Source organism: Typopeltis vanoorti, chromosome 20, assembly GCF_054136105.1.
Source record: "Typopeltis vanoorti isolate ZY-2024b chromosome 20, IOZ_Tvanoo_1.0, whole genome shotgun sequence".
NCBI classification, from domain to species: domain Eukaryota; kingdom Metazoa; phylum Arthropoda; class Arachnida; order Uropygi; family Thelyphonidae; genus Typopeltis; species Typopeltis vanoorti.
In genome coordinates, this window is record NC_143568.1 from 95,365,616 (window position 1) to 95,390,725 (window position 25,110).

At 35.0% G+C, this 25,110-nt stretch overlaps 1 protein-coding gene across 1 annotated transcript in view; it reads right to left on the reverse strand.

Moving 5' to 3' along the window:
- The window catches only part of LOC150095679 (calcium-transporting ATPase sarcoplasmic/endoplasmic reticulum type-like), a 382,896-nt gene that overhangs the window by 340,100 nt on the left and 17,686 nt on the right, over nt 1-25,110 (reverse strand). The window contains 1 exon segment of the mRNA XM_090409696.1: nt 6,361-6,394. The gene's annotated coding sequence lies outside the window, so the exon portion shown is untranslated.

Genomic DNA, 25,110 nt, shown 5'->3' on the forward strand with positions numbered 1-25,110 from the left:
TATCTCCAGGAAAAACTAATTAATGGTTATTATCACACATGAAATCGATTACATAGGACGCGGGTTTTAAGAGGTTTTCTCGAAGCCTCTTACAAATTCCTTCGGACTTTTCCCTTTCTTTCATTTCTACTTTAACTGAATGAGATGGTTTCGTGAAATGCGTCATTAACTGGAAGTCAGAAAGGAGATAGGTGTTTGTCCTCGAAATCGTCAAAAATCGGAATTCTAAATAACACTATTTATCATTTTATTTATCACTTTAACATTATTATTTATTTGTGTGTGTGTGTGTGTGTGTGTGTGTGTGTGTGTGTGTGTGTGTGTGTGTGTGTGTGTGTGTGTGTGTGTGTGTGTGTGTGTGTGTGTGTGTGCACGCGCGCGCAACAACAAACATCGATTTAACACGCCGAACTGATTACTAATAAAATATTAAGATACTGATTGATTGGTAGGTTGGAAAGACTTAGGGTAATCCTATATACACGCGAAGAACTTTTATAAGGCCTTTTCAGTTGAAGGTAAGTTAGCCAGTCTCATCCCGTCGTTGGCTGTTTTTTTTTATTTATTTTATTTATTACCCAGGAAGCTGGTTGCTAACATTATAGGATGCTAAACAAACAACCGGCACGAAGGCACATTTATGTTGGACGAGTCAATATCCTACTGACTCACCAACAGTGGCGGCTCGTACATAAGCACTGCGACACTGCAGCACCCCCAAGGAAAAAATGAAAACATTAAATTTTGTCTATGTTTATAAATAATAACAATGCTTACAACATTATATAAATGCAATACAACATGCTAAAGGTTACAGCTTATGTTTTGACATTGATTGAATAGTTAATAATTGGAATTGTTCGATTAACGCTTTAGATTACGAAACAAATGCACTGCGATCTAACGCCGATAATCGTTTGCGCTTGTCATTGCACGTTACGTCATTAGATACACTGCCGCTTGGGCAGTGTATCATATGCTTGCGCGCGTTATTTCTGTGAGATGTGAAACGTTTATTATTGGTGCGTGTTCATGGTGAACTATTTTTTGTAAATCTTATTTTATTTTGTTAAAATAACATATAATTATTTATTTATTATAGATACAAAGCTGAATTATGACGAGCGTCACTGTTGAAAACATGAAAAGAATTATATTTTTTCAATTATCGTTACACGAAACAAATGCACTGCTAATATTCGTTTGCGCTTGTCTATTGATACGAAACTTTTATTATTGGTATTTGTTCGTGGTGAGGATGAAATATTTTTAATAAAGCAATTTTTTAACATGTAAATTTATTTATTAATAAATTCGTTACTGATTAAGAAAAAAAAAGTTTTTTTTTTTTTTTTTTTTTTTTGTATATGCAGTATCCCCACTGAAAAATGAAGTCGTGAATCACACACACACACACACACACACACACACACACTACCTTCCGCTGCACATGAAATTTTCATTATAAGTATAAAATCTAAGATTCATTTGAAAACAAAAATGCAAATAATATGAATGGATTTTTCACTCCTCAGTTACAGAATGACGTCATATCATAGTTTGGCAATTATAACAAACAAACAAACATGAAGCAACAGAAATACCCAAGGAAATGCGAAATTTAAATAACTATTACAGAGTAGGGAAAAAAATGTGAAATCATCATGTATAATGGAATGACGTCAAAATCGTAAAAAAAAACCCCAATTAAGTTAGCTAGTATGTATTGTTTTCGAGTTGCACAAGCGTGCAAATAACTGTTTTTAGCGCAGTTTATTATCCATCATTATGATGATTACACTTGTCAGTCTAGATTTTGCAAGCGATACCCAACGAACTTTCTTACGACATTCAGTGGCAAAATGTTATATACGTCAAGTTGAAGAACGTGAAGTGTGGTTTCTCTGATATCTGTAATGCCTTTGATTGTCGACGTTTTCTCTGGTTGCAAATTGCATGCAATGGTGAATAGATACTTCATTCCACAGTTTTGCTGATAGTAGTACAATGTTAGTGACAGCAGTATCAGTTTCACGATATTGCTACAACCATAAATATTAATGTACAGTTTCAAGCGCGGGTCCTTAACCTTGTTAACTACGATGTTAGTAAAGCTCAGGTTTGTCTTATTTTTCATCAAAAAAGAAATCCTCGTTGAATGAGAATGGGCCAAAAAAAAAAAAAAAAAAAAGAAGTACTGGTTTTCAACAGTCTGTTCCTGCAAGGTGAGCGAATGATATTTTTAGTTCTTCGCTCACCTTAAAGGATGAGAGTTGAACTACTTTTGAAGACTAGTAATTATTATCGTTTATTTTATCCAAATAAATTAAACATAAAGTACTATTTATATATTACTAATGTATATAAATAAAATAAAAGAATGAATTTTAGTTCATGTTTCTAAGTTCGATTTTTTTCTCCAAACTTTTCGAAAGTGATCAGTTAACTTTTGCTTCTGAATTTTTATGGAAACCAATGAGGTATATTAGGGATGCGACAATGTCCTGGAGTTGTGGCAACATATCTAAGGATAGTTGAATACTGCTTCTTCGATTTCCTGTTTGTTTCATTTCTGACTGTCCGGCGGAAAATACGTATTTATATTTTATTTTTATTTATTTATTATTTTTTGCACCATAAAGTGTACTTTTCATCAATATTTATTTAAGGAATCATTTAATATACTCTTATTTTATAGGAGCTTTTGGGTAATTTTATAATGCTTTGTGAATCAAACAGCTTATAAACATGTGCCCATAAACTTCAGCCGATTTTCAGACAGACTCCATTATGTGCACCCATAATCAGCGATTCATGTCTCTGAGTTTAATGCATACTTCCAAAAATTATTTTCGAAGGCTCTTTTCTTTGCAACACTTTCCCTATAAACTTCAGAATTTTATTAATTTTTGACAATCCTAACCGATAAAGGTTTAAGCCTATAGCATTTTAGTTTTGTCGGTAGGTCAAGATACATTCGAAGAACCCTGCTTTAGAGACTTACATATGGAGTCCTTTCGTATTTTTTACCATGTTGTTTTAAGCCTCAAAAAAGCAGGGAATGGCTTCACACAAGGCCAAAAATCATCTACCAGTGAATTTTCTACACTCATATAAGTTTTTAAAGAGTAAAGGGAAAAAAAATTGCTGGCAATCAAATGCATGTTTTTTTTTTTTAAGAAATTCAGCAATGTATTTATTTTAATCATTTATTGAAGGTGAAAATTAAGTGAAAACAAGAATCTCTCTCTCTCTCTCTCTCACACACACACACACACGCCCGCGCGCGTGAATAAAAAGAATCCCATTTTTTCTTTTGTTTATTTTCTGAAAAAGAGTTTAATACTATTACAAAATTCTGATAATCTTGAAACATAACCGCGCATATATGGGAAATGAAAAGCTGGTAACCAAGAGTCTCCACAAGATTTCTTAAACGCTCACAAAAATGGATGTGTAACTCCAAATTGTGTAAAGTGTGTAACTCCAGTCATCTACATATAAGAAGTATACTACAATGGTCTGTGGTTTTTCTTCTGAGGAAGATAATGCATAAAGAGAAATGTCGACTTTATACATTACCTTGAAAGTGATTAAAATAAACTTCCATCTTCGATGGTAGGCAAGTTAGTAGTAATGTCCAGAAAACGAAGCCTCCAATTTTACAATCTGCCTAAAAATATCATGTTAATCACTGTTCTCACAAAGCATGTTCACAATAGTTGACTATTTGGATATTTTTAACTCTTCCATTTACTCAACTCATACCAACTTCCTAAACATCCATATAATAGCAAAACATCAGTTTCAACAACTAAATAAGTCGAGGAAAACTTATCAAATCAATAGGGGCTAGCAGTTTTAACCCTAAATACCTTATGAAAGCGCAAAGCAGTAAGGTGTCTAGTCACATTAATAGTCTCGTGTCAGAGCAAAAAACTAAATAATACCGAGTGAACTGTGTAGAAGTCTGCTTTGTATGTTGTAAATTTATAACTTAACATTCTCGTTCTGGCCTAAAATAAAATTTGGAATATATATTTTGGTAAGAATATTCTTCATCAAGTTTATTAGAATGCAATAAATAATTCAAGAAAATAGGAGAATAAATTTCATAGTTATCCGGGATGTTTTATTTAATTTCTATTTTTGATTGTTCCTGTTATTATTTAAGTGAGGTATTAGACAATCGACTATTTAGATTTACGTGCTGGCTTGAACTCATTATAAGTTTTAATGGAATAGAGCACAAAATAATTAAACAATACGTGTAATCAATCCTATATTTCGTATCAATCACTGATACATCATCAGGGAAACCATTAGGTGTTTTTTAGCCCTAGAAGGATGCTAATGTAATTAAAATCCTATGAGGAGAGCCCTCTATGGGTGCTGTTGGCTAGCTTTAGTTGTTGGATAGGAGGCCTAAAAATTAAATCTGCAAACATGCGCCTAGAAGAACATAAGAAATACATCATCATAAGTAGGATCAGTCAGGTCTAGCTGGCCATTCCTTGGATACTTTGCACAGAATCAGGAAGAAACAAATATTTAAAACCAACTTGAAAGACTTTTTTTTAGAATCAGCAGCAGATTTAAAAAACCAACCTAATCTTAATAAATATGGTTGTGTTAAACTTATGTAAATTCTTATGCCTCCGGCGAGCATCTGAAAACGTTCCTCGCATCATTGGAAAGACTTTATTAATCTTATTAATTTCGAAAGCAATAAAATTTCTCCTGTCAATGATTCTTTATTGGTATTGACAATTAAAAAAAAATCTCATGGTAATACCAGCAGTGCCGGTATTACCAAGAGATCCTAATTAATAGGATCTCTTCTTGGACCAAACCTCCAATATGTTGCATAAAATCAAATATATTATCTGTTAATTATCTTTCTCATATCCAAGGAATTTAAGAAATATTCAGCCATATTCCTTCTGATAGAAGGAATATGACTGCATATTCCTTCTATTACAATAACTATTTCAAGTCCATGTTTATAAAATTTTATTAACTTTAAAGCAAATAAAGTAAACAGAACAATTTTACATCGAAATTATTATTTTAAACCAAAATGTGTTGTTCACTTCTGAATAATAATAATCTAACAGTGCGATGTGTGAATATGGTTTGGTACGTGTAATCTGAGGTTGTGAAATTGGCTTGTTTTTTCCAGATACCAAAACAAAACTCCAAAAGTTAATTTAATCAAGACATTTTTTTTTACAATTTAGCACTCACACATTAGAATTCTTGTTAGCATTCTTCGGTTGGGATGATTTCAAAGTTCAAAGTTCAAAGCTCAAAATAAGCTAGGCGTTTAAAATCGTACCAAAAAGTACAAAACATATTGCCAAATGTAAAGTAGTTCTTCGTAGGTTTAAGATGTCCTTTATCTCCATCGCCAACTCTGTCACTGTTGAGCACGTTATATTGAGAATATTCAGGTTGAGTACACTAATGATGCTCAAGTAAGAAGTACTGCCTATGGAAACAGTTAACTTCAAATCATCATGGCGGCTTATCACTTACTGGCGCAAGTAAGCCAAAATCACTGCGACTACAAGAACGACCTCATAATCAATTTACTACATGCGGTGCTAGAAACTAAATAACTCCAGTCAATGTGGTGAATGTACGTTTCAAATTCTCTGCCAGCAAGCGTTATGTATAAGACAAGTCAACAGTTCCAAATACCACCGCTAGATCACTCACCTGTCAAGCTATTGTCTTTTTTTTATATAAATTATGAGGATTTCAGTTGAAACTTTTTTTTTCTGACACCAGGGGAATGTAAACTTAATAATGAATTACCAAACACTTTATTGGGAGATTTTAAATAATCACAATTTTCCGTAAAATATTTTCTGAAATTAGAGAGAGAATTCTTTATTATTGTTTAATTTGGGATCATCGTCACATTCGTTTTTTTCTGTAATCTGATTCTAAAAATTTTAAATACAGGCAGATTGAAATAAAGTAACTGACAAATATGTCAACGATTTTCAACAAATATCCAGTTATATTAAATTGCAGAATGTTTGAAAATTCCGATTTTAACTAACTGCTTATTTGAAGAATGCTAAATCACATTTTTTTTTTCTATTTTCCAATTCGAAAATTTCTATTGCTCGATGCCTTTTGATATGCTGAATAACCTATATGACATTATGCATTCGTGCAGCAGATAATAAAAGCATGCTTAGAGGGAAGGGAATGTTTCTTATCTTAATATAATATAAAGAACTAACTCAATTGGAGGTGATGGCTTATTCAATTGGGAAGTTAAAGTGACAAAGAAGACATTTAAAACTGATCAAATTTACGATAACAAAAACTCCAAGAATAACTTACATTCGCTTGTTGTTCTGTTGTTCATAAGGAAATCCTAAATAGAAAGGAAAACATTGAAGAAATAGCGAACTTCAGTGAAAATTGCTTGCAATTAATGATTACAGAATTCATTAACAACAGTTTATTAACTATAACAAAAATTCATTAGCAATTATGAAATGTTATTTGTAAATATTATAAATTTCCTTCCTTTCCTTATCGACGGCTATTTGGTAACATTATTGCTTTCAAGGTGTGAATTTCTATGGATTTTTATAAAAATATTTGACACAGTTTTCAGATCTAAGATACGATTAGTAATTTGAGAATGAAAACATCATTTAAAGGGAAGAATAAAGTTAGTGCACCGGTAAAATAGTTTTTTCTGCCTGTTTTTATCTCGTCATTTCCTCTCCCCTTCTATTAGTCAATAATAAGGGGAATAATCTCTATTCATTGATCTCTTTCTCGCTTCCGGTAATGTTATCTAGTATACAGACCGAGTACAAGTTACATTATTGATTACTGTAATCGATTTTCACACAATTTAATTATATTTATAAAGTGAATAATCATAACATAACGGATTACGTCATTTGCATTGCGTAATATGAGTCTATGCATGAATGTGGACTTTAGACGCGAGCTTGATATCACAACCTATGAGCTAAGATTCAACTTTATCTAACAAAACAGAATTACTTCCTAGTGATATGTTAAGTGTTTTAGTGTGTGTGTGTGGGGGGGGAGTATTTAAATTATTATTTCCTATCATTATCCTCACAGAGAGTACAGAATATTCCGAGACACCAGCACAATATTTTTACTTGTTTCCTATATCAACAAGTTTAGAAGCATAAACCCGTCTATATTATTAAATCTTCCTCTCATTTGATTTTTCTTCGTTCAGTTTCCTTTTGCTAAGTTTTTAGTTCAGGAAGTTCAGGAAGAACTAACATCTTAGAAGTTCTTCTTAAACAAAACTTGGTTGACACAATATAAATACAACCGAATTTAATTATTGCAGCGGATATTTCTCATGCTATTCGTAATATTATGCATTGATCACGTATTATGGATATCGAGTAATTACTATTTTATTGACTACAGCAGGTTTATTTGCGATATGTTTTATGAGGTAGATATAAGACTAAATGCATTATAATGAAAAATATTAACCACAAATAAAGTAACGTATATTTTGCTACTGCAATTCGATTCAATGATTCCGAAAGAATCACCGAATCCCTTGCCTAAAATGAATAATTTAGTTAAAGCTAATGAATAAAAAAGTATGGTTTTAATCTTAGTAATTGGTTCACCGAGAAAATGATTCGCATGATGCATTCTTCACGTAAAATGTCATCTTATGCTGCCTGAAGGATTACGCTGTAAACCTCGAAAAGTCTACCTTTTGCCGTTTTTAATTCGAAATTACTAAGAAAAAGGGATGTGAAAGGCGGTCAGAGGCATGCACGAGTACTTATCAGATAAACCTCATATTTCGAATAATAAAGTTGATCTGCACAAACTCACTATTCAGAATGCAAACCATATATTCTTTAATATATTTTATTTGATATCTGATCTTCGATTTTCGAGTTGAATTATGAAAGATGCTGAATAGCTGTTTTAACAGACTCAGAAGACAGTAAGGGAAATAAAGAATGCCAATTCCAATGAACAATTGACCATGGAAAGACTAGAAAATGGACGCAGCAGAAATCTAACGTAAAAAATGAACTGGACAGAGAGCATTGATTCAGTAATATTTTTTTAGGCAGCGCCTAGGAGAACCACCCAATGATAATAGCAGCATTTAATGATCGGAGGATTTATAGAGAAGTAATAGTTCAAAAAAGTAAAGTACTGCCTGGAGAAAACCTAATTTCTTGGGTACAGTAGAAGAGTATGTTTTTTTTTTTTTTTTTTTTTTTTTTTTTTTTTTTTTTTGCAATAGGATTGAGTTTTACACAGGAATTTAAGTTAATAAGCTTAACAAAAATCCACTTAATATTTAGGACAAAATACCCGAGAAATATTTTGTTCATTTTTGTAGCGGAAGGTTGGTCAAATAGAAGACTGAAGAACTCCTCGTTGAAATTTTAGCTCATTAATACACTGCTAATACTTTTTGAATTACCTTTGTACATCCTTCCGCTTACGCGTAGAATAGAGATTCGCAAAGTTTCAATCCTAGACGGGATTGAAACCCACATTCTTCCAATCAAGGGCATAGTTGAAACCGATGTGCCCGTTGTTTGGAAAGTATATATCGTAGTCGAAACTGACTGAACACGAAAGCTCACTTCATACGTCACTTGCTTTATTTATGTATTTAATTTCTTTTTCATGGTTGTGTGACCACATTTTACTATCAGCGACACAGTTTTATGTATATATCAAATGGGTTGTTTGTGCTGCAACACTGTAAATATGTCCTCTTAACCAATATTATTTTTGTTCTTCTTCCTGATTCCTGAGTAATATTCAGATTCCTGAGTAATAATCAGTTTTTTTTTTTTTAAATCAAAGCAATCCAAAAACTTTCACTGATTAAATCAATCCCAATCAACTTTAATTTTTCGAATTGATACAATCAATTTTAAATCCGATTAACTTCAATTCATGTAAAGTTTACAACTAGATACAAGTAGCAGTTGCGTTCTTCAAGAGCGTTATCTCTATCAGTTGAACTTTGTTATATTCAAACACCATGAATCATATTGGTATTCGAAGGCTATGTCATACGGAGAAGGCTAATCATTGATTGTGTCTCTACTTAGATATAAATCAGAGGTCAATGACTGTTTTGATTTATATGAAGTGTGGTGCTAAGCAACACGGAAAGCCCACTCTTTAGTTTCGTAAATGTGTAGAAATATTAAGAATTTTCTGAACTATTGAGTTTCGCAATTTTTAATGAATTTTCGTGCAGATCTAAACTGCCAGTATGTGTTTACAATTCTAATTTTCCTTACCTCGTTATAGAAGTTATATTAACATATTTATTTTAAGTGGGTTTTTATTTTTTTATTTTTTTTTATTTTTTGAAAAATAAGCTGTAAGGACACTAGTACCGTGGGTAGGCTAAACGGTTACACAATCCAATCCTGCTTTAGAGACTAAGCATGGAATATTATTTCAAACCACTTTAGATTTCTAAATAGGCAAGCACACTGGACGACGATGAAATTCCTTTCACATCTAAAGACACAAACATCTATGCCCACGGCCTGATTTGAATTCCCAGCCTTTTTGTCGAATAACAGGTACACCATCCACTAGGAAAGCATGCCAGTAAAAGAAACCTTTTTAATAAGTCGATATATTACGCTAATGAATAAATTTTAATATGTTATTTTAAAAAGTAGATCCTAATTTAAAGACCCACGAATAAACGAACAGAAATTGCACATGTTATGTATGGGGAGGGAAGAATACCGTTGTCAGCACATTTTGTACATTATAAGAATTTAGCAATTGTTAATACTTGGAACTACATCCGCAGAGACCTTTAAGTGATCAAAAGAAACAAGACAGCCACTTCAATAATAACTAACACTCCAATTAACATAATTATGTTTACTTATGGTTAGCACGCTTTTTTGTTCATAAAAAATGAAATTTATAAACAAACAGTTATGTTAAGATGGTCACACAGTCATCATCTCAAAAGAATCGGAAAATCTGTTTCATATGAATACATTTAGAATATATTCATGTGAAAGTAAAAATGGCATAATATAAAACTTAATTCTGTGTCTATTCTGTACTCGTATTTTCCAATTTCAACCGACATTTTACGATAAATTTTAGCTAGCCTTGTAATAAACTGAACTAACATCTGTCCGCATCCTGCAGTTTCATAATATATAGAACAGAAAATGCACGTGTGCTTTGGAAAATAATTAGAGAATGATACCACATTCAAAACTGAACTTGCCATTTTCTATTTAACAGTGATTATAAAGCAATGCGAAAAGTTGAAAATTTTCACAAAGAAAACAAGCCGTAAGCAAGTGAACTATTGAAAGCATCATGTTTTAGATGAAGTGCAGAAACTCCCTCAAAAGACTCAAGTCCTCCGTATTCTTTTTCTATACATATTTCAGAATTCGTGGCAGCAATTCCTCTTTGCATTTTTGCACACGATATAAAATTTAAAAAACAAACAGAAAAAACATTTAACATGAAAAGAAATACAGTGTGTATATCACACACACGCACACGAGAGATCGGAAGGCTTGTAGTGCATTAGATCAGCACCACACGTGTGCACAAGTGGTCAAAAAGAAAGGAACTTCTGTCGATATGTTTCATGAACAACTCAGGTTGTAGTTCTTAGCGAAAACTGTGTGAGAAAGACCTATTACAAAGCACAGAACTAGGTGGAGTGTAAGAGGAGGACGAGATGTTAGTTTTGGATGTTTGGAGTTGGAGAGTAAATGAATGTTGGGCTTTAGGAAAAGTAGAGGAATGGAGGCGGGCAGTTTAGCTGTGCAGTGTTCATGAAAAGATCTGAAGAGGAGACACAAGACTTCTGGAAATATTACTCTGAGATATTGGAGACAGTAAGATTTTTTTTTTTCAGAAGAAAACTGTAAACACAAATATATTGTTTTATTATGAGGGGATTGTTAATAAGAAATGGCTTAGAGAGTGAAAATGGAAAATCTGCAGTAAACATTAAATACTCAACAAGGAAAAAAAAAAGTGGTAAACTTTTTTTACCACTTCAAAATTACCAGAAATCTGTGAAGGGGAAGGGGGAGAGCACCCAAAACGGAGCAAAATGATCGATATGATATAAAAAAAATCAAGATATCTTGTATACTTGGAGTAATTACTTCAGAAATACATTCCATGAGGTGAACACATAAAACATTAGCAGGCAATATCCTGGAGAAAGAAGATGATAAAAAAGGGCATTACTGAATTAGTTTTGATTCAGTAATAAGAGACCAGCAGAATTCTAAAACCTCGGAAGGAAGATGAAAGATCCTAAATGGTTAACGTTTTTATTGAACTAATAAATATATATTCCTTATGGTTTGGAATTACGATCGATGCAACCAAATAATATTTAAAGTATATTTCGGTTAACTGTGTGTGTTCTTCGGCTGGTTTGTTTTGCGGGACTGATTATATTTTCATGTTAGAGCACTTTCATTGCCCAGCGAAATACCACCTTTACTTGCTTGCTTGAACCTGACATGGCTGTTGCCGTGTTTCGTCTCCAGAATAGGATCTCTCTCTCTCTCTCTCTCTCTCTCTCTCTTTTCGTCCATGATGCTGTGCGGGTGAAATCCCATATTGAATCGGAGCCAAAGCCTATCAATTTCAGGGGTATACAGGGTGTTCGGGATAAATTTGACAGTTTCGTAAGGAAAAAGAAAATCTTCTTTGTATCTATTAAATTTAATGAATTGACAAAAAAACATTACAGGCAGAGTTAATTACAATACTATCAACAAGATTTACTCAAAATAACCACCATTAGCATCGATCACAGCTTCAATTCTGCTTCGGAACCTCGAACAAGCTGATGCTACAGTCTCCCTGGGAAGGGCCGCAAAAACTGTTTTAATTTTATCCATTAACTGGGCTTTTGTATTACTGGAAGTGCGATTGGTGTCTTTTTCAACTGTGCCCCATACAAAATAATCCATGGGGTTAAGGTCTGGGGAGTTTGGAGGCCAAACATTTGGACTGGTGAAGTCGTAGAAATTTTCAGACAACCATTTTTGACTTTTCCCAGAGGTGTGGCAAGGGGCCGAATCCTGCTGCCATACATACGGCCTACCATTGGCTACCCTTGTTATCCAGGGCTTGACTACAGTTAGCAACTCCACGAACAAAGCCCGAATTCCAATGCCAGGGTTCTTCAACACCTGTTCCTGCAGATTTGCGAGGAATTCTGCTGTACGAACGCAATCAGATCGTCTGCTAGGGATCTTTCTTCTTGCTACATCCTCGTAGTCACCATTGCAAGTCTCTAGTTCATGCCTGATTGTTTTTACTGTATTCAGGGAGCATTGGGCAGCAGTCGTAATATCCTTATTTTGATGGCGGGCACGAATCATCATGATACAAGTTATTCTCTTCCATGATTCAGGTGGGTTCCAGCTATCCATCCTTTCTGACATCTTGTATATGAATGAAGAAGGGTCCAAACTTTTAAATGAAGAGAAGTGTGTGTTAATACATGTAACTTACGGAAAAATATAATTAATTATAAATATGTCAAATTTATCCCGAACACCCTGTATAAGTAAAGCAATTTTGCGACTATCCGTAAGATAGTACACGGTCGAACTTTATGGTAGCGCATCAGGAGGCATTCCGACCAGCTAGCGAATATATCTTGCTGTCACTATTTATTCTGCAAGATACCGCCTGGAGAAAATACAGTGTCCCTTCCCGTGCAGTGTAATGATTTTAAGGGTAAGAGATACTGTCGAGTTCTGATGGTCAGGAAAGTGGATATACTATGTTGGAAAAGTCCAGTAATGCATCCCTTACTTTACCCGTGATGAGTCCTTGGACTCCCTGGAAGTGTCACGCACTACTACTACTTTAATTCTAATCTTGCCATGAATAATAAAAAAAAAAAAACCTACGAATCACAATATCCATAGTGAATCGGATCAAAATCATTAAAAATTATAATAATAAACCAAATCCATGAAAAAAAAACTTTCGCATACACCTCCAATATTTACGATCTTCAACGGTGCACCGCCCCATACAGACGTTGCTATCTGTATTACTGTTACTATTTAAACCAACCTACTCTCTACGAGAACTCAACTGAAGATCGCACAATACGAAGCCTTCACTATCCACAATTCAACCCGCTTCCAAATTTCACTGATCAAGCTCAAGTAATGTTGCAATATTTGTTATGTATCGTAAACTGACCACCTACCTACAGGAATACCAGATAATCATTATCACCATCTTCCGTACATCCGTGATGTTTTTCCTAACCATTCCAATTATAGTAAGAATATCGGCTCTCCTCCGAGTAAGACCCTAGATTTGTCTAAGTTTCGTTTTCCATGGAATACCCTTCTCGCGCTGGTTTCAGCCTCTGGTGATTTGCCACTACAACAGTCCCAAATGGAATATATCATCATAATTTCTACTTTGACCAAATTACTGACATAATTATTGTTGGAAGAACTACCTAAGTCCTTATTCTACTCAAGTCATTGACTACTATTCCATCTTGGGTTCTCCGAGAAGTGTAACAGGAGAGTCCAAGCAAGAAATGCTTATTCTCAGTTCTTTTGACATCAGCTGAATCATGAACAGCTTGGATAATGTCTTCAGATCCTAACAGCATCCCTTAACCTTCCCGAATACATGGGTTACAAAGCCCTAATCATACATCATATCTAGAAGAATTTGTCTAGCTATTCAGAATCTTACACAATAGAAACAAACTATACTACTCCAAAAATGGGGATAAAAATCAGTCCTCGAACGATCGTTCCATTTCCCTCACCTCAGTTCTCTCAAAAATCATGGAGAACTTTTCATCCACAGTCAATTTTCAATACCCGAAGATCCACCAATTAAACAGTGAACATCAATGTATTCTGCTATCCTTGATCAATCGTGGATCCATTACCCACTGGAAATGGAAGTTTACGATGGACTTTTGTAAATGCTATTGAGATTTCCAAAGCATTTGATCAGCTCGGATATAGCTGCTTATTCTTTCCCTAATGTGGAGTAAGAACAACAATATTAGCTTAAATTATACCAAACTCATGTCCTATTTTTCTCACAAGAAATCTCACTTCGCCTGCCTTACAGACAGATTAGATTTCTCTTCTTTGAGAGGGTAACAAATGTAGCTTTTCCTCGCTGATACAAATAACATCACATCCATATCTTTAGCCTCAAAAAAAAAAAAAAAAAAAAAAAAAAAAAATTCATATCCTATTCTGCTTAAGATACTACATTTCATTTATACCACCATTGACAATATACTTCCCTACCATCACAGATGGATCTTGTCCTTATGTGCCGCAGTGATGGTGGCAGGCAAAATCCCTCTTGCAAGGGATTTTGCCTGCTCATAAACTCACTCCGGTGACTTTCTCGATGCTTTCTGTTTCTGCTAAATATGTTTTCTACGGGTATTTTAATGAGTACCATATGAACTGGCCACTTTCATTCGTATAGGGGTCTCCAAGCCTTTCTTTTAAACCTATAAAAACAAGCAGTGCTCAACATTTATTCAGTTCGGCATGAGATAAACAGAAAACAATTCCTCGTCCTACTTTAATCCATCTACCTCTGGATCGGTCTTTTTCCTGCAGCTTACTGATGTTCTTGTAGGTTTTGCAATCCTTAGTCAGTGCGTGTGTGTGTGATATGAAAAATTATAAAATGCAAAGGGAAAACTTGAAACTATTATTATGTTAGTGCGGAAGAGGGAAAAATGTTAAAGATTGATTGACCTTCATATTTTTCATATAATTATACTTTCTTTCAGCAGAATCGCCGGAGTTTGGATATCTTACGCAAGCTAATAACCGGGAATTATCTCCAACTTATTTCTGAAACCCATATGTTTCGACTGAGTGCTTACTGATTACAGAGGGAACGACAATTTTTGCAAGATTTTCCTACAAAAATGAACTATTGCGATTTCAAGTATTAATAGCGATAAGCTTCCATTGTTATGATTTTTATAAAATGAAAAATAATTTTTTAAAAAATGGCCAACCTAGACTACTTTTAATTTAATAGAGTTACGGTCAAAGTATTTTCAATGTTAAGTTTAATATTTTTATCGACTGGTCCTGACCCAAATGCACGAAAACGGAAAACTTTCATTGATTATTTATTATTATTTATTTCACTATTTTCGGTATTTTTCCACTGCGAGCCAGTTGTTTTGGTTGAACCAGGAGCGTGAATGTATACCAGCGCTTCCCAAACTGTGGGCCACGGTCCTCTGGGGGCCGTAGGTTTTGTTGAGGGCGGCCGTGAAATAATGAAAACAAATTTAAAATCTTTTAAGACTAAGTAGATTTTTTTATCTTAAAAGAAACGTATTTATTTATTATTTCTTTTTTGTTTTGTTATTTTTTATATTTTAATGGAAAAAAAATCACACATCGGTACATTGGTGTTGGTTCACAAATTTTGCTTCCTGCGTATTTCGGCGCTAAATGAATATTAGTAAATATATGCTTGTTCATATAAGTTTCATTTCAAAACAGAAATCTAAGAATTGCAGTTTCAAATATTTCGCTAGATATTGACTTTTTGTGTAGCAGTATTGAAACACATCCATCGCATTAAATTGTTATTAAACTTCTTTTATGTTTTTCATTCTTTCTTTATTACTAATAATCGTTTTACGTTTCATGTGCTTGTACTGCAAATGTACAATAATAATATATATGTCTGTATAAAAATATGAGATAATATGCCATGTCAAATGTCTATGTAAGGTGCTAAAAATGTAATATTTGCATTTGATTTTTGCAACACAGTTAGGGCGTATGATTACAATTTTTTTCCTTCCATTATGTTTTAATTTAATTCTATAACACCTTACTGCACACATATTGGGATTCCATTGTAATCATGCGCCCTAACGGTATGTTATTCCTAGTATTGTTTGAATTAACTGTACTTACGATGTTTTAAGATACAGGATGAAATATTTACTTCTTAAAACTTATTACTGTGGTTATTACGTGTGTTTGTTTAGTCATGAATTCTCGACAGGTGTCATTGTATAATAAAAGAAAAATCTCTTAAATGTGGCTTTGTTAACACACACATTCAAGTCCTTCGACATTTCGCGAGGAAGTACGTGAGTTAGCATAAAGAATCATAGATCCATCCATGATTCCTTATGTTAACAAGGCATGACCAACCAAGTTGCCTAACTGTCTTAAGTTACGAAATCGTAAGATAAAAGCACTTCTGCCTCGGTCAATACATATTTCTCTGTGTATTTCGATAACGCGCTATTGATAATTTATTGTAGTCATAGTTCCTCCACTCTCAATCTTTTAAATGATTAAGGGAAACTTCTCGCAAAAGAAGTTTATATTTCATATATGAAAGGTTGTTCAACCTATAATACATTAGCAACGAATGGGCAGAAAGTTGAGGAGAAAGAAGAAATGCGTTGAGACTGGATTTTATGCTCCGTACGCTAAAAGAACGACACCACTAGACGGAATGAACGAAGAGGAAGAACAGTTTGTTCTGGGAGTTTCCTGTTGAACTGTGAATAAGTACTGAATAGCTTGGTGAACGTGTTCTAACAATTATTCAGGAGAGTGGAAGAACCAATTCTAGTTCTGATTTTAAAAGTGTTCGCGAAAATTTTTGTAGACTATGCATGTTTGCAGAAACTGAACGATGACTGCCTGAAAGAAAGTTGAGCGAAATGGTGAGAGATGAATCATGAATCAATCTAATAAGCTCTCGTCTGTAGTAAGTCAAGGATTTTTACGAAGTTTTTGGGATGTTGTCCTAAATGTGATCGTATTCGATAGTAATCTACACAGAAAAATGAAAGGCTTACTTCTAGAAAAGAAAAAAAGAAGAGAAGAGAGAAAGAAAGGCTTATTTTTTGACAGTACCCAAATCTAGCACAGATTTGGGTACTCAAGAATTGAGTTTTTATAGCAGTGAAATTAACAAGGTTAGCAGAACTTCATTAAAAAATGGTTGGGAAAGAATCAAATTATGACAACTGATATTTTAAAAGGAATTTTAGTTATTTGTGTATGTAAGCTTGTCAAATGAGAAATGAGTACATTATATTGTTATAAAAAAACTACGGGTTGAATTCGCAGTCAAAGGGAAGAAGTTTGATTGGAATTACGGGCCGAAGTAACTAAGACAATGAGACTAACTAATATCTTAATTGCGTGCATTCTCCAGTTAGTTTGTCTCTGTTTTTTAGGAAGAAAACACCCTCGACCGCCATATGAGTCCGGCTAATTCACCTTCAGCTGAAATGTACTGAAGAAGGACATAAGATATACTGTACATAAAAAAAAAGTAGGTCAACGGTACCTTGTGTATCCTAGTATTAGTTTTACTCCCTGTAGTCTTACCAAGCGGGGGTCGGGGAGATCTCAATTTCATCAATTTACCACAGACCAAAATAATTCCTGCTAGAATAAAGATCTTACTCGTCATTCCATCCGAAATCAGCAATTCAAGCTTTGGTCTTTGGACAAGCGTGTTAAGGCAGTCCAAGTGAACAATTGAGGATATCAAGAGAGAGAGAGAGAATCCCAACTTTACACTCAGCCTAAACTAAAAGCTCGCAAAGCTGCAAAAACATGAAACTGAAGTTGTGTTTGGGAGGACTTATGCTTCTGCCTTGCTTCCAAATTCCTGGAATTATTCATTTCCCTCAATACCTGCATAGACCTAGGAAAACCACCTCACTCCCCACTCTGCCACAAGCAGTATTGTGATCTTTAATCATGAAGACATCGCAAACAAAAACTGAATATTTATTTATCTAAAAATTGCATTTGCAGATGGTGTTCCCTCCCTCATTGTGTGAAAAATTACGCGCTGTAACTAACGTCCACATTATATTCGTTCACTTTTCAATATTCAGATGCATTCTACCCCAAAGTATGGAATCAAACCTATATTCAACCCATTAAAAATATTACTTTGATAAACTGTACTAGAGATTTGCAACATCTTGTGTTGGTCTGACATATGAATAAAAGAGAAAAAAAAAACTGTAAGGCAAACTTCAAATGGATCGTACTGAACTGCATCGAGGACTCAGAACTGAACAGAAAAATTAAGGATGTGTTTGCTGGTTGACATAATTCCCATACAATACCTATCCAAAATTTAGTGTGTTCGACAAAAGGTTGTAAAATTTTAGTACATTAGTACAGGGTGAGCAATATGCTTATTTTATAATAAAGCTACTGTTCAGTTGGATAAAAGGGATATGTACACTATGATACTGTTAGAACAATCAGAGATGCCACTGATATGAGGCATTTACAGGGTTTGAATAGGATACCAAGCAAGGGCAAACGATAATGGCTATCAATCCAATGTTAGTTAGTGTAAAGTTATGCACGTTGGGGTGATGATGAGATATCTAACGACATATTATATTGGTGGGATTATTCTCGGAGCTTGGTTTATTTAGATTTACGGCCGAAGCACCTCAGGCTATGATGCCAGTGTATTATGTATGTTAATTGCATGTGTTCTAATTGCCGGTTTGCATCCTTGAAGTAACTGACGAGGCAAGAGATCTTGGAGTTATAGGGAACAGAAATTTGAAGTTCATATGAAGTTCAAATTGCAAATACTATCCGAAGGATAATTGCGATGCTGAAAAGAACATTGACATATAAAGATATGGAAGTCATTTTGTGTTTTTATAAAGGCTTGATACGACCATACATCGACTACTGTGCGCGGATTGGTCTCCTGGGTTCGGAGGAAATAAAGAAGTTGTGGAAAGAGTGCAAAGAACATGGTTATAAAGATGTTATTGGAGTTATGGAACGTAGATTACGAGAACATATTATGTGGGCTGTAAACACTGTAGACAGGAGGAAGAGTAGGAATATGATAGAGGTATATAAACTTTTGAGAGATTTTTAGAATATCGGTTGATAAAATTTTTCATTATATGGAAGGCAAGGAGAAGACAAGGGGGCATCCGTGGAAGTTAAGTTTGTCCTTGACTCTCTGGGGGACGCATAATAGTAATAATAACGCAGAAGCTATCCTCGAACCGAGCTAGCAACTCATTCTTAAGATGTTAATTTATTATAAAACTCAATGTTCAGGAAAACGAAAGGGAGAGATAAAGGAAGCAACAACGGAACAAAAACAAGGACACGCAAAAGAACAAAAATATTTAAAAAAAAAAAAAAAAAACGAACACCTAAAACATAAGCCACACAATATGAAATCATTAGATTTGATAGAAGAGCTATCAAAATAAATGAAAAACATGCTGCATCACGGATTTCTAGCACAGAGAATTGGATGAGAGTAAATTATGAGTATTACAGAACTGAAGATAAGGAGGTATCATTTTTCTGAAAATATCCAAAACTGATAGGCACCGTGGTTTAAGATATATAGTTTAAAAGAAATCATTGAATAAAGTATAACAAAAACGTAGTTCAATTTATATAAATAACAGAACTCGTCGAGAAAACACCGAGGAGAATAAAGAAACAAAACTAAGAAAATAAAAGAAAATGCACAAAATGAATAAATGAAAATTTGATTTGAAACATAGTGGAGGACAACTTCTGCAGAATGCAAAAATATGGAAAAGAGAACCGTAAAAGGGAACCCTCAGCATATGATCAACACCGCTGACTGTCCAGCTTCAAACTTAAAGAACCAATTTCTCGTTCTCTTTCATTCAATCTACTTCTGTTCTTGAGAACCACCTTCACCTGCAAGGACTACATCCTCATGTTATTCAGGAAGCATATCGGATTCATTTGTTTCTGATTAGTCCCATAATCACACACCATAAGAGATTGGGAAACCTACATTAAGTTTTCCAACCTCTCGTGTTTGTATGGATGGCAGTTGATATAACTAAAATATAACTATAATAACTAAAATATTAATATAACTAAAATAACGATTACTTGTTAAAGAGTTTATTAGTCGTTAGGTAATTTTGAAACTAACCAGTTTTGCAATACCCAAGCTGTGGCTTATTCAGGATTGTTACATAAAGAAATAAATAACAGATGATGTTAGATAACACTGAATAAATTGTTAAAACAGAAAGAAACCAATTCATATTAATAATTCATATCAAATTCATATGATAGCCAAAAAGAATAGAAGTGGAACTGCAGGGTAGAGAAAAGAGCACATTTGAGGCTATTTGGTGTGAGATTGAAACTAGTAGAACTAAATATACAGTTGGGTGCTGCTATAGACCAGGTGATAGAATAGATGGTGGAGATAGTATGCATAAGCAAATAGAAGAAATGAGTGGAAGGAGGGTAATTATTATGGGAGATTTCAACTATGGAAACATTGATTGGAAGGAGGAGAGGACACATGGGAGGAAGGAATTGGATTTTATGCGGTTATTAAGGGATAACTATCTGCGACAGCATGTAATGGAAAATACTAGGAGTCAGAGAGTATTTTCCATTACATGCTGTCGCAGATAGTAACTACATCTGAGAATTCGGCTGTAACGAATATGACCACGTTGCCACCAATTGGTGAGAGTGATCATAGGGTCTTGACTTGGGAGGTGGCTAAAGGTGTGGAATTTACAATTAAGACAGGGTACATGTGGAATTATCGGGCTTGTAAGTATGACAAGCTTAGGAGATTGATTGGTTCAGTGCCATGGCATGTACAACTGCAAGGGCTAGAAGTTGATAGTGCATGGGAGGGGGTTAAGAAGTGTTTGCATGAAGCAATGGCTGACTGTATACCTAGAGTCCGAATAATAAATCAAGTAGGGGTTAAATGGATGAATAACACCATTAAGCTTGAGCTGCACAAAAAGAAACAACTATGGAGGGAATTTAAGGAGAAAGGTGACTGACAGGCACATGAACAGTATAAAGCGCTGTCCAGAAGGGTAACGAGTGTGGTAAGAAAAGCAAAAAAGGATTACGAAAGAACATTGGCCATGCAGGCTAAAGAGAATCCTAAACAGTTTTTTTGATATGTTGCAAGTAAAATAAAAAATGTATATGGCAGAATGATTTTAAAGAATGCCAATGGCAGGGAGGTAACCGAATCAGTGGATATAGTTGAATTACTGAGCGAGCACTTTGCAAGAATATATCTTCCAGGTGGTGACATTGCAGAAATGAATGAACCAATAGATTATATGGGAATTGTGGTAAATGAAGTGGAGGTGAGTAGTCTATTGCAACACCTCAATGTCAATACATCTGTGGGATTGGATGGTATACCAGCTCGTGTCGTACGTAAAGCGGCTAAAGAATTGTCAGTACCCTTGACCATTTTGTTTATTTTGAGTGTCGGGTCTGGGTTAGTACCGAGGGGGTAAAAGAGGGGAAGATAGTTCCACTGCATAAAGGAGGTTCCAAGACCGCTGTTGCAAATTACCGACCGATTAGCATATCAGGAATCGTTGTCAAGTCTTGGAGAAATTAGTCAAGAGAAGAATAGCCTGTGTAGCTCAGTGGATGTGGCGTTTGCAGACCACGGCGCTTGGCCGCAAAGGAAGACTTGGTTTCGAGTCTAGTCGGCGACTAGAGGAAATTTTTCTAAGCCTTTTTTCGACCGGTTCCCGAGTTAGTCGATCTCTGGCACGGGCAAGCGGGTTTTTCCTCCCGGAAACTCGGGTTTTTAGTCCCGTAAACTCAAGAAAATCGACCGTAGAATCCACATTATTCTTCAGACATTAAATATATTGTGTTAGGGTTAGGGATCACGAGATGGCGGCACATTTGAGCCGTCTCTCTTCACTGTGTACTGCTTAATTAGTGATAGCCTTGGGCCGTCTATCTCTGATTGGTACCAGTGGAGATTGAACTGCCCACTAAGTCTCCAAAAGTTAGATAGGGCTAATTGGCCTCGCCTACTCCCGTATACGGGAATAAAAAGGCGTCAGCTGAATTTTTTTTTTTTTTTGAAGAATACAGTATTGGATAGATGAAAATGGAATACTGTATGGGGGACAACATGGTTTTGTGAAGGGTAGATCATGCCTCAGTAACTTGCTCACGTTTTATAACACAGTGACGGCTGAACTGGATAAGGGTAATAGGTTTATAGTGATTCTACTGGACCATGCCAAGGCCTTTGACAGGATACCACATGGAACTCTAATCAGTAAACTAGAGCAGACGGTGATGCATATAGGGTTGGTGAGATGGATAGGAGGGTGGTTGATGGAGAGATACCAGAGAGTGGTTTATTCAGGAGTGGAGTCTAAAAGGCTTGTGACTAGTGGTGTGCTGCAAGGTACTGTTCTTGGACCACTACTTTTCAATTTGTTCATCAGTGATATAGGAAAGGATCTGACAGGAAGTGTTCACTTGTTTGCTGATGGTGCAAAGTTGGGTAGAGCAATTGTGAGCGCACAGGATGTCAAAATTTTGCAGGATGATTTGGATAGTTTGGAGGACTGGGCTAGGGAAAATGGATGTTAATTTAATGTGGCAAAGTGTAAGGTTATGCATTTTGGATTAGCAGCAGTATATCACATTGGTGGAACCGTACTCCAGGAGATTGATGAGGCCAGGGATTTGGGAGCGTTGGTGGATAGGGAGTTGATGTTTAGGGGGACATTGCAAAAGTGGCTAAATCAGCTCATCAAATCACTTGATTGCTGAAAAATACTTTAACAAGCAGAGACAAACAAGTTATTGTTCCACTATATCGAGCCTTGATAAAACCCCATCTAGACTACTGTGCCCAGATATGGGCGCCAGGGTTTCTTCTTGATACGGAGTAGGTGGAGAGGATCCAGAGACGAGTGACCAAGATGATAGCAGGTCTGTCGAATGAACCTTATGAGAACAGGTTGAAGATTTGTGGGTTGCAAAAATTGGTTGATAAGCGGAAAAGGGTGATATGATTGAGACATTCAAATTACTGAAGGGTTTCTATAGGATTAATCCAGAAGATATTTTTGAGAATAGGACTGGTGGTGGGAGACTAGGGGCCATACATGGAAGCTGGGCAAGAATGTGGTTAGCAGGGGGGGTGTTAGAGCTAGGTTTTTTACTTGGGGAGTGGTGAATGAGTGGAATAAGCTGCCAGAGTCTGTTGTGGGTGCTATGACCGTGAATGAGTTCAAAGGCGAGGTATGATAGATACTGTGAGAATGTCGAATAGTTGTTCTTGACATGATGTTAGGGCCTCCCTCGATGAGTCTGCCGACTCCTTGGAGTTGCCCGAAATAATAATAATAAAAATTTTTTTGCTGTGTTGGGAAGCTATGAAATCTATGATTGAGAATAATAATAATAATAATAATAATAATAATAATAATAATAATAATAATAATAATAATAATAATAATAATAATAATAATAATAATAATAATAATAATAATAATAATAATAATAATAATAATAATAATAATAATAATAATAATAATAATAATAATAATAATAACATGAAAGCAAATGTCGCGTGGCATGCATCAGCTGCCACTCGGTGACGTTTGCAGATAATTGTTGGAGAAATTAATATGCCAAAGGAGCTAATAAAGGATTTCCAGATGATATTTAAAATAATTCCTTGTTTTCTGTTAAAAGGACGAGGTGAATGAATAATAATTGTCGTAGATTTTTATTTGTCTAGAAAAGAAGTTTTCTTCAAAGTAGGGCATGGTGGAAGTATCCCAATTCAACGGTATGTTCCACAGTAAAGGAACTTCCAATGAACAGAGTACTGGCCTCACCAAGTCACAAACATCTGTGCAATGGGATTCAAATCCACATCTTCTTGGCTGGAGATGTTATTCATTTTGCCAATAGACCAGCAATTGCAAGTCATTAGGAAAAGGAATAAATTATTTCTTTTCCTGATGACAGCTTATCGCAACTCGTCGATACTGAATTTATAATTCTCAACAAGAATTACAAATTCAGTATCAGAGTTGTAATTTGTGTCTAGAAATGGGCTTATGAATATGTTTTGAATAGACGCACATGTTTAATTATATCCATAGACAAAATTTGTGGCTTGATTTCCCGCTCCAGATTTTAACAATGTTTTGATTTGTCCCGATCTGTTTGCAATAGTTAAAACTGCAGGAGAACAATGTTTACACAGCGAATATTTTACTGCTAAAATGTGTCATATTTGCGCAAGTGCACTGCAACAAAAACGGATACATGGTAAATATGTGAAAATTAGCAGACTGTCTCTTGGTACGGTGCATTTTACACTAAATATTTTAGATGAGTGAGTTTTCTTGATCTTATGATATTAAATTATTGAACGAGCTGAATTTCTATTTTGTTTTAGACTTCAGGGACTCAAAGAAACAGTGCTACAATGGAAAGCAGAAATGTAGCTAGAGAACAGCCTCGATCATCATCCATCCATGCAATTGTCGTCAGTCCTTAGAGGGGCTGAGCCAAAACCCCTAAAGTCAAAACGACGTAGAGGGAAATAAATTAAAACATTATGTTTAATTTTGAAGTAAAACTTTAATTTCAACATTCTAAAATGTTATTTTTCTTGATTTTCTGTTAGCAAAATCGTCGATGACATTGGCGAAGACTATTTCATAGTAATGGGTAATTCTTAATCAATTTTATTTAGAAAAACTCCTCTCACAACTAGCAACACTTACAGCAATTGTGAGGAAAATTCGCAGTAGTATTACAATATTTGGAAATGAGTTCTCGAGACTGTATTTTAGAATTAACTGCAAAAGTTCAAAAAAATTCAAAGTGCCGCCCGGGGACAGATCATCCCCTCCGCCCCTCCCTAGCTACGCCTCTGCCGCTTGCTATTTCTCTTTTGCATCTCTCTCTCTCTCTCTCTCTAATGGTATTTTGTCTGCAGATTTGTGTTCACGGAGCTGGTTTGCCTGTTTTGAAGGATGAAAAACTTGAGTTTCTCGGAGAAAAACCATCCACCTCCGTTTGAGAGGCTAACTCACCTTTAACTGAAATTTCCTGATAAAGGTCATAGACGGAATTCAAACCCAAGTCTTTCCAACCACTGTACTTTGTCGAAACCGACTGAGCAATGGAGACTTCATGCTTCACTCATTATTATTATTATTATTAT